Source organism: Choristoneura fumiferana, chromosome 4 (genome assembly GCF_025370935.1).
Source record: "Choristoneura fumiferana chromosome 4, NRCan_CFum_1, whole genome shotgun sequence".
Lineage (NCBI taxonomy): Eukaryota > Metazoa > Arthropoda > Insecta > Lepidoptera > Tortricidae > Choristoneura > Choristoneura fumiferana.
The window spans coordinates 10,305,158-10,320,551 of NC_133475.1; the positions used below are offsets into that span (position 1 = coordinate 10,305,158).

At 36.5% G+C, this 15,394-nt stretch overlaps 1 protein-coding gene across 1 annotated transcript in view; it reads left to right on the forward strand.

The window, feature by feature from the left end:
- Nucleotides 1-15,394, forward strand: part of mub (poly(rC)-binding protein mub) — a 251,124-nt gene that overhangs the window by 116,450 nt on the left and 119,280 nt on the right. The window lies entirely within an intron of this gene.

Consider the following 15,394-nt stretch of genomic DNA (forward strand, 5'->3'; position numbering starts at 1 on the left):
TGACATCGCGTCATAATGTTGACATCGACCTCTGTTTGTTACGCGTTATTCTAAGGAAGATTTTCGACAGCAAGACTACATATACTATGTAGGTACCTTGTAAAATATCCCATAATAATAACTGAGTAGCTCGATATTGTGTGTCGTTTTGTGAAGGTAGATTAACTTTTTGTTTTAGATGTAGCTGTTATTCAATCGAACAAGGCCGAATCCATCGATCTAGATCAAAAATTATGTACTACGGTCTTAATAAAAAACTCAAAATTGGCGGTGTCATCGCAGTAATCAATGAGACCATAATTATCCCAAAGTGTTATTAGGTATGTATTTAATAGATGCAACTATTTAAAGTCTCTACCACCGGTATTGCTCATCCATGAAACAAATACAGGCTATTTGAAGACTAAACCCGCTTAACTTTTCTACAAAATCACACCGTGCATTTTAAAGCGTGAAATATTTTCAAAGGCCTAACTTTTTACATTTTTAGTCAAGCAAATAATTTCTGTCATCGAGTTATCTCCGCTCAGCTTACCGAAATGACAGCCCCTTGCCTTCAAAGGCTAAAACATTTTCAAACAAACGCGGATATTACCGTCAAAACTGTTCAAAAAAGAGTTACTAACTCCGTAACGGTGTTTTTGACATAATCGATTAACCGCATCTCTTGATTTTCGACGAAATTGGTAATTAACCATTTCCTTTAGACCCAAGGCGTTGGGATGAATTTGAGATTGAAACGCCTGTTATGAGTAAAACACAAGTTTTGAGTTTCTGCCGAGTTGAAAGTTTTGCTAAATATATACATCTTTATTGACGTTATTCAATTTAAGATAGGTATAAATACATGTTGTTTGCCGTCTCTCCTTTAGGCAGAGTGTTTTATTAAAATACAAATTCAATGATAACATAGATTTATTTATAGGTAAGAGAGTTTTTCGTTTATTGAAAAAAAAATTAACGTCTTTACCTACTTATCATGTTTATTTAAAGTTTGGGCTCCACAGAAAACCAGCGTTTCTGCACATAATGTGCGGCAACACATGCTGAGTGGAGACCCTTTTTGGTATCCTGCCGTGTCACCTAGTAACATAGTTTTAGTGCTAGTTCTAGTCTTAGTTTTAGGTGGTACATTTTGGAGCCAAAATAAACTTTTCTTTCTTTCTTTCTTTCTTTCTTTCTTATAGGTACCGTATTTGACTGACAGTCAAAATCCTAAACCTCTGTAGCAAGAACACTAACAGTGAGATTCTCATAATTCGCGTGGGATAAAGAACTACCTAACTTACGAGTATTTTATATCCTGCCACGTAGATGACGCGTACTCGTAGGTGAATGAGGTTATTTTCTCGACAAATTACTGGAACTGGAACATTAAGCAAGCTGATTAGGTAGAGTTTTTGTTGGGTAGTTAATGAGTGATATACTTACCCACTATTACAGAGTCGCAAGAATTCAGTCTTCGATGAATCGACGATCAAACAACCTCTAAGTGTCACGTTGCAGCAGCAAATTAAAACCGGCTATGTATTAACACTGCGTATCGTATTTATATTATTATTGTGGGTGAAGCTTTAGAGTCCAGCAATATAACGCTACGCTTTGTCTTTACTCATGCAATGTCAATCGAACTTGTTATCCCCGTCGCTGCCGAGACGCTTTAAAATACTTCGGCTTTCTTACATGTCGAAACTGCATACCAATATACCTACCAATCAATATAAAACGCTGATCTAAGTTTGTATGCGGTATATTTGCACTAGGCTGTTGGAGGCAACGACCTAGGCCGGCGCCACAGGCGGAAGCGTATTGTTCCCCGTAAGTGCGACTCGCTCCGCTCGTATCTGTCATTGCTCGCATAGAAATCGATACCAACACATTAATGCTTCTATAAGGCTCTTTTAGCACCCTAAAGTGTTTTTATTCATGAAACATTACTTAGTATGAACTAAGACTCAATATGTACTTATAAAAAAAAAACATAAATTGATCTAATAATTATACATGCATAGGTAAGTACCTAATTTTAATAATAGTTTTTATTAAAATTCACATAATTAATTATATAGGTATACATAAACATATAGTTGAGCATATAGGTTAAAGTATACCGTAGGCTACAGGCTAGCGACCTGTCACTATCGTACCGTTTTTGTCAAACTTAAAATCTAAATTGTCAAAAGTGGCTTCGAAGCGGTAACATTTCGTGTGCTCTGCCTACCCTATGATTGGGAATACAGTAGTGATGTTCGTTTTTGTATAAATAAATAAATATGACTCTTAAAATGTGAATGAAAATAAATGCTTGTTATCCGTGTGTTATTATCTAACATACCTAATTAATTAGTTTGTGCTTAGTCAACATAAGATATTAGGCCAAAACATAATCGCATCACCAAAATAGAATTTCCCACGCACTATTTATGCGTAGGCACGGGATAAACCTCCAAATAAATCCAAACTCAGGAAACTTACTACTTACCTACTTACTTTTTGTTTTAGTTTTTGTTGTTTTTGTTTCTCTTTTTAATTGTATTTTTATATGTTTTATGTACAATAAAGAGTTACAACAACAACAAAGAGTATAAACAAACAAACTTACTAAGTATTGCCTTTTGTTACAGATTTAAACTAAACACAAAAAAACCTGCGGCTTGGCATCGCTCCAAAGGCACGAAAAACAAGTGCTGCCCATAATCGGGCGCTAACCACGACGTTTCCTAACAAAAGCTCGTCCTAAATACGAAAGTACGCGTTCAATAATAGACTATGAATTTCTAATACTATTTCTGAAGCTACGCGGTGCCAGAGGGGCGGGGGTGCCGGGGCGCCGTCTGAGTGCGTATGATATTATTGCCAAAATAATAACGTTGAGTACCTAGACACCACGTCTTCCCCGGTTAGGGCTCCTGTTACACGCGTCGTGCTAGGGACTGCGAAGAAACTAGTTCAGTTTGTGCAAATTAAGAAACTTGAATATGACGTTTTTTCTACTACTATTAGATACCCACCTACTCGACGTAGGAAATTATAAAACCAAAACGAATTTAAAAATATCGCCATAAGCACCAAAAAATTTAGGTAGTCGAATTGAAAACTAACTATCCCGTTTTAAGTAGGATAAAATGCTAAAAAAAATTGTCTCTCACAATTAAACGATGTTCAATAAAGTGTACATCAACATAACTAAATTGAAACTATTACCAGGCTGATGATTTAAGTTATTAGTGGCAAATAGGAGTTCGGGTATTAATTTATTTTGTTTGACTCAATTAATCAAAACTTTTTTCATTTATCACTCTTCAATAAATACTATAAAATCATGACAAAAACTGTGACATTAAAAATATGAGAGATCTCTAAAATGGAAACAAATGAAATAGCTATTAGACATCCTTTGGCGGAGTTAATTGTAATAGGTAATACTTATAATTTTATTTTATTATTATACTTATAATTACTTACAATTTCTACGGAATCAATCATTAGCTTATCCGATGTAAAGTTATTCGATGTCCATAATTAATTTCGGAGATCAATACGAAGTACACGTCGTTATAATTTAACGTCGGCCCTTTGATCGGACCAAAATTATTTCCAGCTAAATGACTTGCCATAAAGGTTTCGAGCAGGGCCCCAATCTTTTGGTGACATTTGCTGAATATTTTAGGTCCACATTTTCTGTTTTGCCTGATGGCCGGGAGTGCCTTATTATAAATAAACAAATAGGTAATCAAATTACTCTCACTAACCACGCACATCAGCCCTGTAGTATCCTGTTTCTCATATCACATGGGCAGGAAAGTCGGTGTTTCTAAATTGACACTCATAGAGAACACAAAGTGACGCTTTATAATTAGAAGCTGCCAACAGATCTATGACACATCAAGCGAAAGCTGGGTCGTGGTACGCTGAGCAGCAGAAGCTTTTATTGGTGGGAGGCGCAGTGTCCATTTAAAACACGCAGATATCCTCCTTATTATAAATGCGAAAGTTTGCATGTGTGTGTATGTATGTTAAATAAAATACTTTCACACTAAAACGGCTGGAGGGATTTGGATAAAATTCGGTATGTAGCTGGACGTCTGAAATAATTATAATAGACTACATTTTATCCCAATATTCCCTCGGTAGGCAAATAGAATTTTGAAATTTCAATCGCTAGGCTTAGGCTCGTTATATTTAGCACGATTGTTTTAATGCAACAACGTGAATGATAAGGAACCACGATATATTTTTTGGATTCCCATGGGAATATAATAAAATCCCACTATTTAAATTCAACTGCCAGATCTAATGGATAACGCGCGCGAAACCACCGGTAAAGTCTAGTATTAATATTCTGTGGCTCAGGTTCAGTTGACAGCCACTGGCATACTGGTTTAGAGGCAGCCCTTGCGATTGACTTCCAAATTAAACGTTTGCGTTCGGCGTCACCCAAAGTTTAATCGTTGGACAGGTGCGGCTGACGTACGCCGCTCCGGCCCCCGGAGCACGATCTATTTATTGTACTACCTTTAGATCTTGAGTATTGCACAATCGTTATAATTACATCGCAAAGTACTGCAGACAATTATAGAGTTCATTATTGCTACATCGGAGAGTTTCTTTTAAATGTTTATTACTCGTTTTCCAGAAAATTTAAGGTGAAAAATATTTACAATAGCAACAAATGTGTGGTCGCAGCTCCTGCACCTCACTGTAAGAGCACACACAAATCACAAAAACCCAAAGCCACTCACAACACATTACCGTAACCAAGTTTCGTAACTGTTACAAGACAAAGAGGAAAAGAAAAAAGTATTTAAAAATGCATGTGACCTGCAATTTTAAGCTCATTAAAATTTTTAATCATTCAAACTTTTTAATTCTATTAGCAGTTTTGACTTTTCTAAACCACGAGAGCTATGAAGTTACACTAGCCGCGTCAAGCGATAATATGGTGATTTTGAACATTTTAACTGCTGACGTCAAGGCAGAGTTGACGCGCCTCATTCCGCGACTTCCCGGCTTGTCAGACACAAAATGGAGCGGAGACAGAGCCTTTTGTACTTGTAGGCTTTGTGCGCAAAGTAAGCTTCCTACCAACGCATCTGTGCGATGATGAAACTTGCCAGACACCGCTTTTAAGCTCGCTTTACGTCTCGAATTAAAACTTTACAGAAGGAAATTAAACGATAGCAAAAATACACGTAGTGCACGCACTGTAATTTTTTGTACAGCTTATCCAAATATTGGAGTGCTACAAAACTTTCCACATAGAAATACATTGTAATGACCTCCTTGACAGAAGTTGGAACATCATGCATGACTATTGATGTTTTTTCTGAAAAAATCCGCTGTTAATTTAATTAATCTTTATGATACCTACTTCTATTGTTGATAAGCTAAAATCAAACTGGCCTTATTGTAGGTAAAATTTTGATAGCAGTGTCACGACAAAAACACTATCTTCTTTTTTTGGCTCGTTAAAGTGCCCCACCGCTGGGCAATGGCCTACCCTTTTTTCCGTCATTCGTCTCTGTCGAGAGCTTGCTCCTTAAGTTTAGATTCTGGTATAGAATTCTATGTGGAGCACGAAATGTGGGAGAGCAACAATGCTTCAAATTGCGAATTTGACTCGCAAAACCTTCTACACGGGTTATTGATTTACCCTACTCGCCTTCAAGTATTTGATTTGATTAGGAAATACCCGAAACACGCATGAAGAAAAGTACGCACTTTTCAACTTCACAACGAGGGCACATTAAAAATAATTCCCCCAAATGTGGTTTCCCATCCACATATTCTGCTTTATTGCTCACCGAAGTGAATTGTCAGATCGGAATGTGGGTGTAGCGTTCTGAAGTTGTTACATTGAGCCGTATTACGGGTGTGTAGTCAACAAACTTGCGCGGGTACGTATTCCGCGACCGCAGACTTATCACTGTCAGGATGTATATTTCCGCCCTCTCTTACAAAACAAATTCCACTTGTCAAAATGTTCACGCTATATATGCGGGAATCACAAAGCGAGACGTTTACAAAGAACAGTCCTAACAAATTGTGCCGTCAAGCGGCGTGTTTGCGTCTGCACGGTCGGCTGCCACTATCAACACACTACTCACATACTATTCATTACTTCTTGTTATCATACTTTAAGAGGACCTTTTCTTTGCCAAAATGTCTTAAATCGTAATGACTAATGACCGTGCAATTTATTCTATACATACAGAGTTTTAGGTTGAAACTGTGAAGTTTAATCATAATTTAAATGTTACTGAAATGTTTATGATTTGAACTTTTGTAAGGAATAATTAATTTGATTACATGTATTAAATTGAGGTCACGGAAGTTTTACAACAGACGATATAGTAAATGAAAGGAGTCCCAATATGCCTAATTATCGCCTGAAACAAAACTAATGCGGGGAAATCTCTTTTCAAATAGGTAGTCTCCGTAGTCCTCACTAAGTGCCAGATATTTGTCTACTCTAGGTAAACAAATCCTACTTACTGAAGCGAACGACGTAAACTTAAGTAAACCAATTAAATTGAAAACATGTAGTTACTCAATAATACCTCGCAAATGTAAACAAAATCCCTCTCACTAAAATCCTCAACAAATAAGTACTTAAGCGGATTGGTCCTCTCGAATTATATGGGCTTGGATTTCGCGTCTTGAGATCACTAGGTACCACGTTTTAATTATTAGCCACCAATGTAGGTAAGATTTATCTTATATGTATTTAGTTAGAGACATCGAAGTGAATGAGATTAGTACAGTGAAATGTAGCGCGTCATTTTTCATATATGTCATAGTGACATTTCTGTCTAAAACCGCTACATTCTTGCCTGTATAATTTGAACTACTGAAATTTTCACACACCATTTTGGTGTACAAAGAACCCGCTGTGACTACTACGTAGCGAAACTGACTGGTTTAGGCAAATTCAACCATGACATTTTCTATAATGTTTTTTTTTTCAGTCAGAGTCAAAATACCACAAATAGGAGGGGACTTATTACGCTAAACACACGAGTAATATTTACCTCGACTTTTCGATCATATTGCAGTGACCGTGGTCACGAGTAGAAGTAGAAGATGAAAACTTCTATCCATCGTCCCTATTCAATTTTTTTTTTTACCAGGACGATGGATATAAGCTTTCTTCGTGGAATCCAGTTATAAATAAGTTTCGGCGTCGGGATTAATGTTTGGAGGGACGATCGGACATTGTTAGTGTTGTGTGTCGGTGTGATGGTATAACAAATAAAAATGACCAAGTGCGGGTAGTTCGAGATACGATGTGTCGGTACTATTTTGTGATCAGGTGCGGGTAGTTCGAAGAACTCGCACTGCTAGGCAGACTTGACACCCCACACTTCAGTCTACACGTAACAACGGCCAATACAATGTGGTCGAAACGTCGAGGTAAATATTACTCGTGTGTTTAGCGTGCTAAGTCTTGTTTGTGGAATACCACAATGTATACAGTTGACCAACGTAACGTATCTTGCGAGTTAAAAATTAATTCTACACGTTTTTTTGACTATGACAATTTTTTTTATGAAAACGTGTAAAATTATTTAGTTACGTTGGTCACCTGTATACATTTAAAAAAACAATTTTGTGTGGAAATTCACAAATTAAACTCTAAAGTGCACTATTAAAGCAAGGCTATTTTATCTATGAAATATGAGTGGACTGCAAAAAATACAAAAGTGTAGAATTTCCTGATTAACTAATTATCAAAAGTATCAAAGTATTTTTGACCTGTTCTTTACTTTTCAGATAGATCGTTAAGCCAATACAGCATATACCTATTTAAAACGTGCTTAGTCATAATTATAAGAAGGCATACTCGTAAAGTTCTGGCCGTAAGCTCTCGCGAGTTCATGCTCAAGCAAGTTTCTGTTCGCAGATTAATTGAAAGTTTAAAACATAATTTTGCAGGAATTTCAGTTCAGACGATGTATGAGGAGAGGATTATGCTCAAACAATTGTTAGAGAACTTGGTATCTGTGTAAGTTGCTCATGTTCATTCATAGTAGAAATCATCAATATTTGATTGGAATTTATAGTGACTTCTGAAGCTGATAAAACTTGTAACTGTACCAGTGATGTTCATAATTAATTAGGAAATCGACTATATTACACCTAAAAACTTAATAATATTCGCAGTGTCTTAAACCAGATCCACTAGATCTTAACTATAAACAATAAGACTGAGTTTCACCAACCAACTAATTACCATAACTATAAGTATGTATTACCGCAACCGGGACTTATCACGTAACAAATAAAATAACCAACCAATAAATATTTTTAGTGGCAATAGTTATGAATGAAAGTCACGAAAGCTTAAACAACCATTTACCGACCAATAGCCAATCAGTAACCAATTTATATAGCTATAGTAACTTGGCTTAACTCACTCACAGTCACTCAAGTAAACAAACAAAGAGCCGTGTGGTAGCCTAGTGATTTGACCTAAACAGGGTTTCTCAAGCAGAGGATTTAACAAATATTTATTTCAACTCTAGGCAGTATACGGAAATCTTTTATAAAAAAAAAAACAAAGAGAAGCAGCTTTCGTGCAACGAGGTTGCATACTTTATGTAAAGATCGGGAAAATTTTCATTTTGGAAATATTTCGTTGTCATGTAATTTATTAGGTATCGATATATATTTTTAATACCAAAAATTTAATTTAAGATTACAATCATCACATCACATTTGATCTTATCTCTCGCTTTTTTCGTGTTGAAGTGAAATGACAGATCAAAGTAAAGTTCAAATCCTCTTTGGTTCAAATATTTGGAATTCAGACCCAACATTGTAAACAGCATTTAAAAAAAAAAAGTTACTTTGTCTCATTTTGCACACTAATTTCTCATAGCAAAACCTGCCTGTTTGAGGTGCTGAGGTGAAAAGGTTAGTTGTATTAGTTTTTAGATATTTTTTATCCAAGTTTCTTAATGCTCGGTGTGAAAAGTTGTATGAGCCACTCGGGAGCAAAATTATTTTCATCTTGGGCGTTAACATTTGAATCCCTCATTACGCTCAGGATTCTACTTTAGAATCCCTCGCTACGCTCAGGATTTTATTTTAGAAACCTTCGCTACATTCTGGATTCAATGTACGCCCTCGCCGTAAATACACCATTTTGCTCCCTTGTAACACAAATAACTATTAAAGAATCACCTTAGGATAAATTGCTGTCAAAACTGTAAAAATACTTATCATTATTTGTGGATATGCATACAATCTTAAGTAAAGTAAATCTATACAAAGATAAAAACCAACTCTGAAACGAGCTTTCTATATTCCGACGCACATTTTCCACGCGAAGATTAAACCTATTGTACTGTCAATCAAGGAATCGCATTTCTGACAAATTTTTCTTCACGTAAGGCGAACCGTGTAACCTGAGTTTTATGCGTCCTTTTCGTTTCGTCTATTTATAATGCTCAGTTCATTTCCACCACGACAGTAAGTAGAGAATGAGACATGAGACACTTTGATACATTTGACCGCTGACATTTTTCTTTCGAAATGTACCTACATTGTAACTAGCTGGTGCCCGTAGATTCGTCTGCGTAAATAGTCAAAGCCTTACTAAGAGAGACTCTTGCTTTTATTTCAGGTAAAATATAATAGAATGCGCGTCATAGCGGGGAAATGTAGAATGAGAATTTGTATATGTGTGGTGTAGGTAGTAATCTATGGTATTCTAGAAATTTTATGGCATTAAAAACAGAGGAGCAAAGGTTCATAGTTAGGCTTACAGTACAATATTATAGATTTGTAATTTACTACGAACTCGTGAGCAAACCTGCGTACTTAAGCCTGCGAAACAGTTCTATGATGTGTGTTAATTTCCCAATCCTCTCAGGACTCCCGCGGTTACTACATCCCAACCCCTCTTATTCTGAGAAGCCTGTGCTCGGCAGTAGGACGTTTGTAGGCCGTGATCCTGATGATGGTGACATTAGTGTCTTTAGTGAAGGGTCTGACAAATTATGGCTTTGTAGGACTCTAAGATGACGTATGTATGGTAGTTACTAAGTTGGTTTGGAAGTGTTGTTTTTCAGAAGTATGTGAATCACTCGTAAACACTAACGGGTACCCCTTCAAATACATGTGAATACTTAATGCCGAGGTTTTCGTACGTGCTCGTTACCCCACCAAGACGTAATAAGGTAAATGGAGCCTTAAATTACCCTCCTCTTGCCAGGACTCTGTAATTTTGTAGTGTAACAGGATATTTTTGCCGAAACTGACATTTCCGTCAGCTGATTTAATGTCAGTAATATTATGATGCCCCGGGAAATAAATGTTGTTGTAATTTTGTAATGAAATGTTACAGCTAGTAGTATCATGTTTGCGAAGTCGTACATGGAGGGAACCAATTAGGTGGTGTACGAGAATCAAGGATCTGGAAACCAAGGACGTCCATTACACTGTTTCAGATTTTTCCGGGTATTAATTGAAGAAACCTAACCAGTTTGCTCCGACTGGTAAATATCGAACAAAATAGCTACAGTTGCGCCTGCCTCTATTTAAAGGTCTAAACTAGCAACGAACTTGAACTTTTTGCCACGACTTGTGAGCTAGTTGATATCTGTCATCAGTTAACTAAGGAAAGTTTCGGTTGAGCTATTTGGTTGACGTATTTTTAACTGGCTTAAAAAAAGAAGGTTATCAATTCGGTTGTATTTTTATTACCTTAGTTTGTTACCTCAGATCTCCGTTATTTATGAACCGATTTGAATTTTTTTTTTTCGTTCGTCTAGGAATGCTTTTAATTAGGTCCCATAAGCACCAAATCAGGATCTTATGCTTGAATCCTAAGGAAATCGAGGGTACTCTACAAATATTGTAGTAATTTGGATATATTTAGTAGTAATTCATTATTTCAAAAATCATTAATTGGTGAAGTGGAACTGATGATGAAGACCACATTTGACCAACGGAGCGACAAAACTAAATAACAAGTACTTCACGGGTTGAATTTCAATTACTTTAACATAGTCCTTAAGCAAAATCAGTTCATCGTAATGCATATGGTGAAATGGAACGGGTGATGAAGCACCAGGGCTGGCAGAACTCAATAATGAACATCTCTGCATCGAAAAAAGCAATCTTTCGTAAAAGATGACGAGCAGTTGACATTAAAGTATTGTATCTTAGATTATTTACACTAAAAAGCGTCAAAAAACAATTTATAACTAAAAATTTAACCGACTACAAAAACCATTAAAATATTTTTCTACAAGTCTGAAGTCTGTGCCTCAACACGAGCCAGCAGGAGTGATTGAAGCCCAATATACAGTATGTACGTGAGGTAGACGACTATACTCCTGCTGGTTCGGGCTGAAGCACCGACTTCAGAGTGGTAGAAAATTATTGTCATGGTTTTTTTGTAGTCGGTTAAATTTTTTGTTATATTTTTTTTGTATACCTACAAAAAGTAAAACCGACTCCAAAAAAATAAAAAAATAACGGAAAATAGAACCGACTACAAAACCCTTCAAAATATTTTTCTAGGACAGCTCGAAGTCACCCAGCACGAGCTTACAGATACGTCTACTAGCCGAACCGGATACCTCAGCTCGAGTCCTCAGCGAGTGAATGGAACAATAGTCGTCTACCTCCCCTACATACTATGGCTTTCAATCCATCCTGCTGGGTTGTGCTGAGTCACCGACTTCGAGCTAGTAGGAACCTAGAAAAATATTTACAAGGGTTTTGTAGTCGGTTCCATTTTGCGTTAATTTTTATTTTTTTGGAGTCGGTTTTACTTTTTTGTTAAAAAAATTCTTTATTTCATCACAACGATTCCATTAAGCCCAAACACGGCTTAGGTACGTTGTTTTATAACAGAGTTCCGTTGCCTACCTTCCGGCTTCAGCATCAGATCAGTTCGAAAAAATCATTAACTCAAAGCTCCTTCTTAGTCGCTTATCCAGGTATTATTAATCGTTTCTAGACGAGCGAGCATTACTTACCTTTGACGAGTTGCAATAATACCAAAATCGCCATAGTTGTACCTATAAAATTTGAGGTTTGCCCTCGATTTCCCTAGGATCCCATCATCAGATCTTGACTTGGTGACAATGGGACCACCTCAAAAGAGTACCCTTTCGAATAAAAAAAGAATTTTGAAAATCGGTCCACAATTGACTGAGTAGTAATCGGCGAACATACATAAAAAAAACAAAACATTGGAACATAGAACCTCCTCCTTTTTTAAGTCGGTTAAAAACTACTTATTATCATTTGAACTAATCATGTTTTCAAGTACTAGCGACCCGCACCGGCTTCGAAAATTAAAACCTGCCAAGAGCGTGTCGGACGCGCCTGAAATAGGGTTCCGTAGCCATTACGAAAAAATTATTAAGTAATATTTTTCTAAGGATTTCGCATTTTGTACGGAATATTCCAAGTTTAGGTATATTTTATACCTTAGGCTGCATTTACTCTTAAACTGCTACTAATTCTCAAGAAAACTTAACCGTTATAGTTTTCCTTGTAAGTTTAATATACTTACTACCATCCTGATTTTTTTCAAATTTTTCCACCTACCGGTTTAGATTTTAGAGGGGGAGGGGGACGCTCGATTTTAATGAAAATTTGCACTTTAAAGTGGAATATTTTGCAAACAGATCACTACATCGAAAAATCGTTTTAGCAACCCCCTATTGTTTTAAAAGACCTATCCTACCATACCCCACCTACAAGGTTGGATGAGAAAAAAAATCACCCCCACTTTACGTCTATGGGAGGTTCTCTAAAAAAATTGTTTTTAATTTTTTTATTGTACCATTTTGTCGGCATAGTTAACATATATATTCGTGCAAAATTACAGCTTCCTAGCATTGATAATCCCTGAGAAAAGCCGCGGACGGACAGATAGACAGACAGACAGACATGGCGTAACTATAAGGGTTCCGTTTTTGCCATTTTTGGCATCAAAGGCGGTAACTTCACATTTTACAAGCTTTTCTTTAGCTTGCCATGTTTGTTTATTTATTATTTGTTTGGGTCAAATCATGGAAGCTAAATTTAACCCACTTCCAGTGGTCTGATTGCCTTGAAATTTGGCATAGGTACTTATGTAAATTTGGTGACAATACAATAATCTGGTATAAGCCAGGATCGTTTCCGCAGGAGGGAATACTCCTCAATGGTTGATAATAGTACCGTCTTGAAATTTAATATAGATAGGTAGTTTAGATGACAATGCAAGAACAGTTAACAAAAAGTAAAGTCAGCGAAAAAAAGTTTGTATTAAAATATAATTTTTTAACAGAAATTTATTTCACCTGCCTTTCCCCAAAACTACACCTGCGTGGAGTCGAGGCTGCTATCGATAAATGTATTAATTAATGAAATCCGCATTAAAATTTGTTCCGTAGTTTAAAACCCCGGAGCGTACATACATACATACAGAAATACCGTTAGTGGGAAGCGACTTTGTTAAATATCAAAAATATCTTTGTTTTACAAAACTCCCCTGGGAAATCCCAAAATTTATATCGTGATCTTCATTGAGGTTGTGTTAAAAACAACTGTCCAAAATTTCAAGACTCTAAACCCCCGTGGACTCTATATCCCGTGGAAATATCAGGATAAAAAGTAACCTATGTGTTATTCTAGAAGTCCAGCTACCTATATGCCAATATATATAATGACTCTAAGCCCAGCGGTTGTTATTTGGAGATTTTATCCCTATCCCGTAGTAATATCAGGATAAAAAGTAGCCTAGATGTGTTATTCCAGACGTCCAGCTACTTACATAAGAAATTTCATGACTCTAAGCCCAGCGGTTGTTATTTCAAGATTTTATCCCTATCCCCGTGGGAGTATCGAGACTAAAGTAGCCTATATGTTAATCCAGGGTATATATTACCTGTATGCCAAATTTACAACACAAATTTAAAAGAGTAACGAACATACATCCGAACAAACATCCATCCATCCGTACAAACTTTCGCGTTTATAATATTAAGTGGGATATTAGTGGGACTATGTCAAGAAGTACCTATTTTTCTGTACCTAGCTTAATCATCGTGGACAAGACACAATTTTATCGCTAAATAAGACACACGTTCGCTGTGCATCAAGTGAACGTATTACCACGTTAAATATCGCCCCAGTGCAGAGCTAAGCAGCCAAAAGTGAGAATTCAATATTGCTCTTTAATTCCTTAACACCACAATTCGTTCCTCCAAGCCGGTGCCGCAAAGATCTTACAACCGCAAACACTAAGTGCTTCATCTTTAAACGCTAATAAAAAATGTAAGGAAAAAATACGTCGTGGATAAAGTTACAAATACATATTGCCTATAGGGCATCTAAGTGATTTGTTGTGTAGTGGTCTATTGCGTTAGCTGATAGTTTCTTGTTTCTAGCACATGAGTGACTTTATTACCCTTGGGTCAGTTCATTGTGGACACATTGCTTTAAATTTGTGATTGTCAGTTTCTTTCGAAAGTTTAAAAGCTTTTGTAAGAAAATGTAAACTTTGAATCTAACACTATGGGAGCTTCGCAAATGCATTCTACAGGTTCCAGGGTCATGGTCATGATAAAGCAGTAAAATATGTCGTACATTAACTCATGTTCAAAAGACACATAATTATAAAAGTTATAAGCTAGGTACTCACATCAATAGTAATCGAAGTTCAAACCTGGATAAAAGTTTATTTTTATATGTGGCGAATTTATTTATACATATACAAAAAAAAGTGTTCCGGATGTATGACTTTTAGGTTGTCATTGATAATTTGTTGTGTCATTTCATAGTTTCAACGATAAACAAATACAAGTAGGCAATCCCATCTCACCCCGTAGTTGGGGTAGAAGGGATAGCAATGCTGTATAGTATAGGTAGATACGTTGATACTGATACATTGTACGAGTACGAAGAAACTGCCAGCTTTTCAATTCTCAGTGGTCACAGTCAACCGTTTTGAAAGTTCTTTAAAAAGATTTTGGGCTCAGGGACTCCATGGACCTAAGTTCTCAACCCGATTGGTACAAAGTTGTATTCGAAGCGAAACCCCTATTTTTTGATTAAGTACTTTTTTTCAGCCGCCTCTGCTGCTGTACCAGTTTGATTTACTGATCAGCGGAAGTGGGACGGAGCTAGTGTGACAATAGGGCAACGTTTTCATGACTTTCTTCAACGCAGTTAGCAATAATAATCACCAAGTTTAACGAGGTAGTACTGTTTGATTTCCTAACGCTAGTTATTTATTGAGTTTAATTTCCTCTAAAATATCGTCAAATCCTTCAGACTTCCTTGGAACCGCTTTCTGATTTTTGATTCTTTCTAAGTATTGTAGTTTTTTAAGGTTCTGCACCCAAAGGGTGACAAACGGTAAGTACTCTATTCCTGTTGCTGT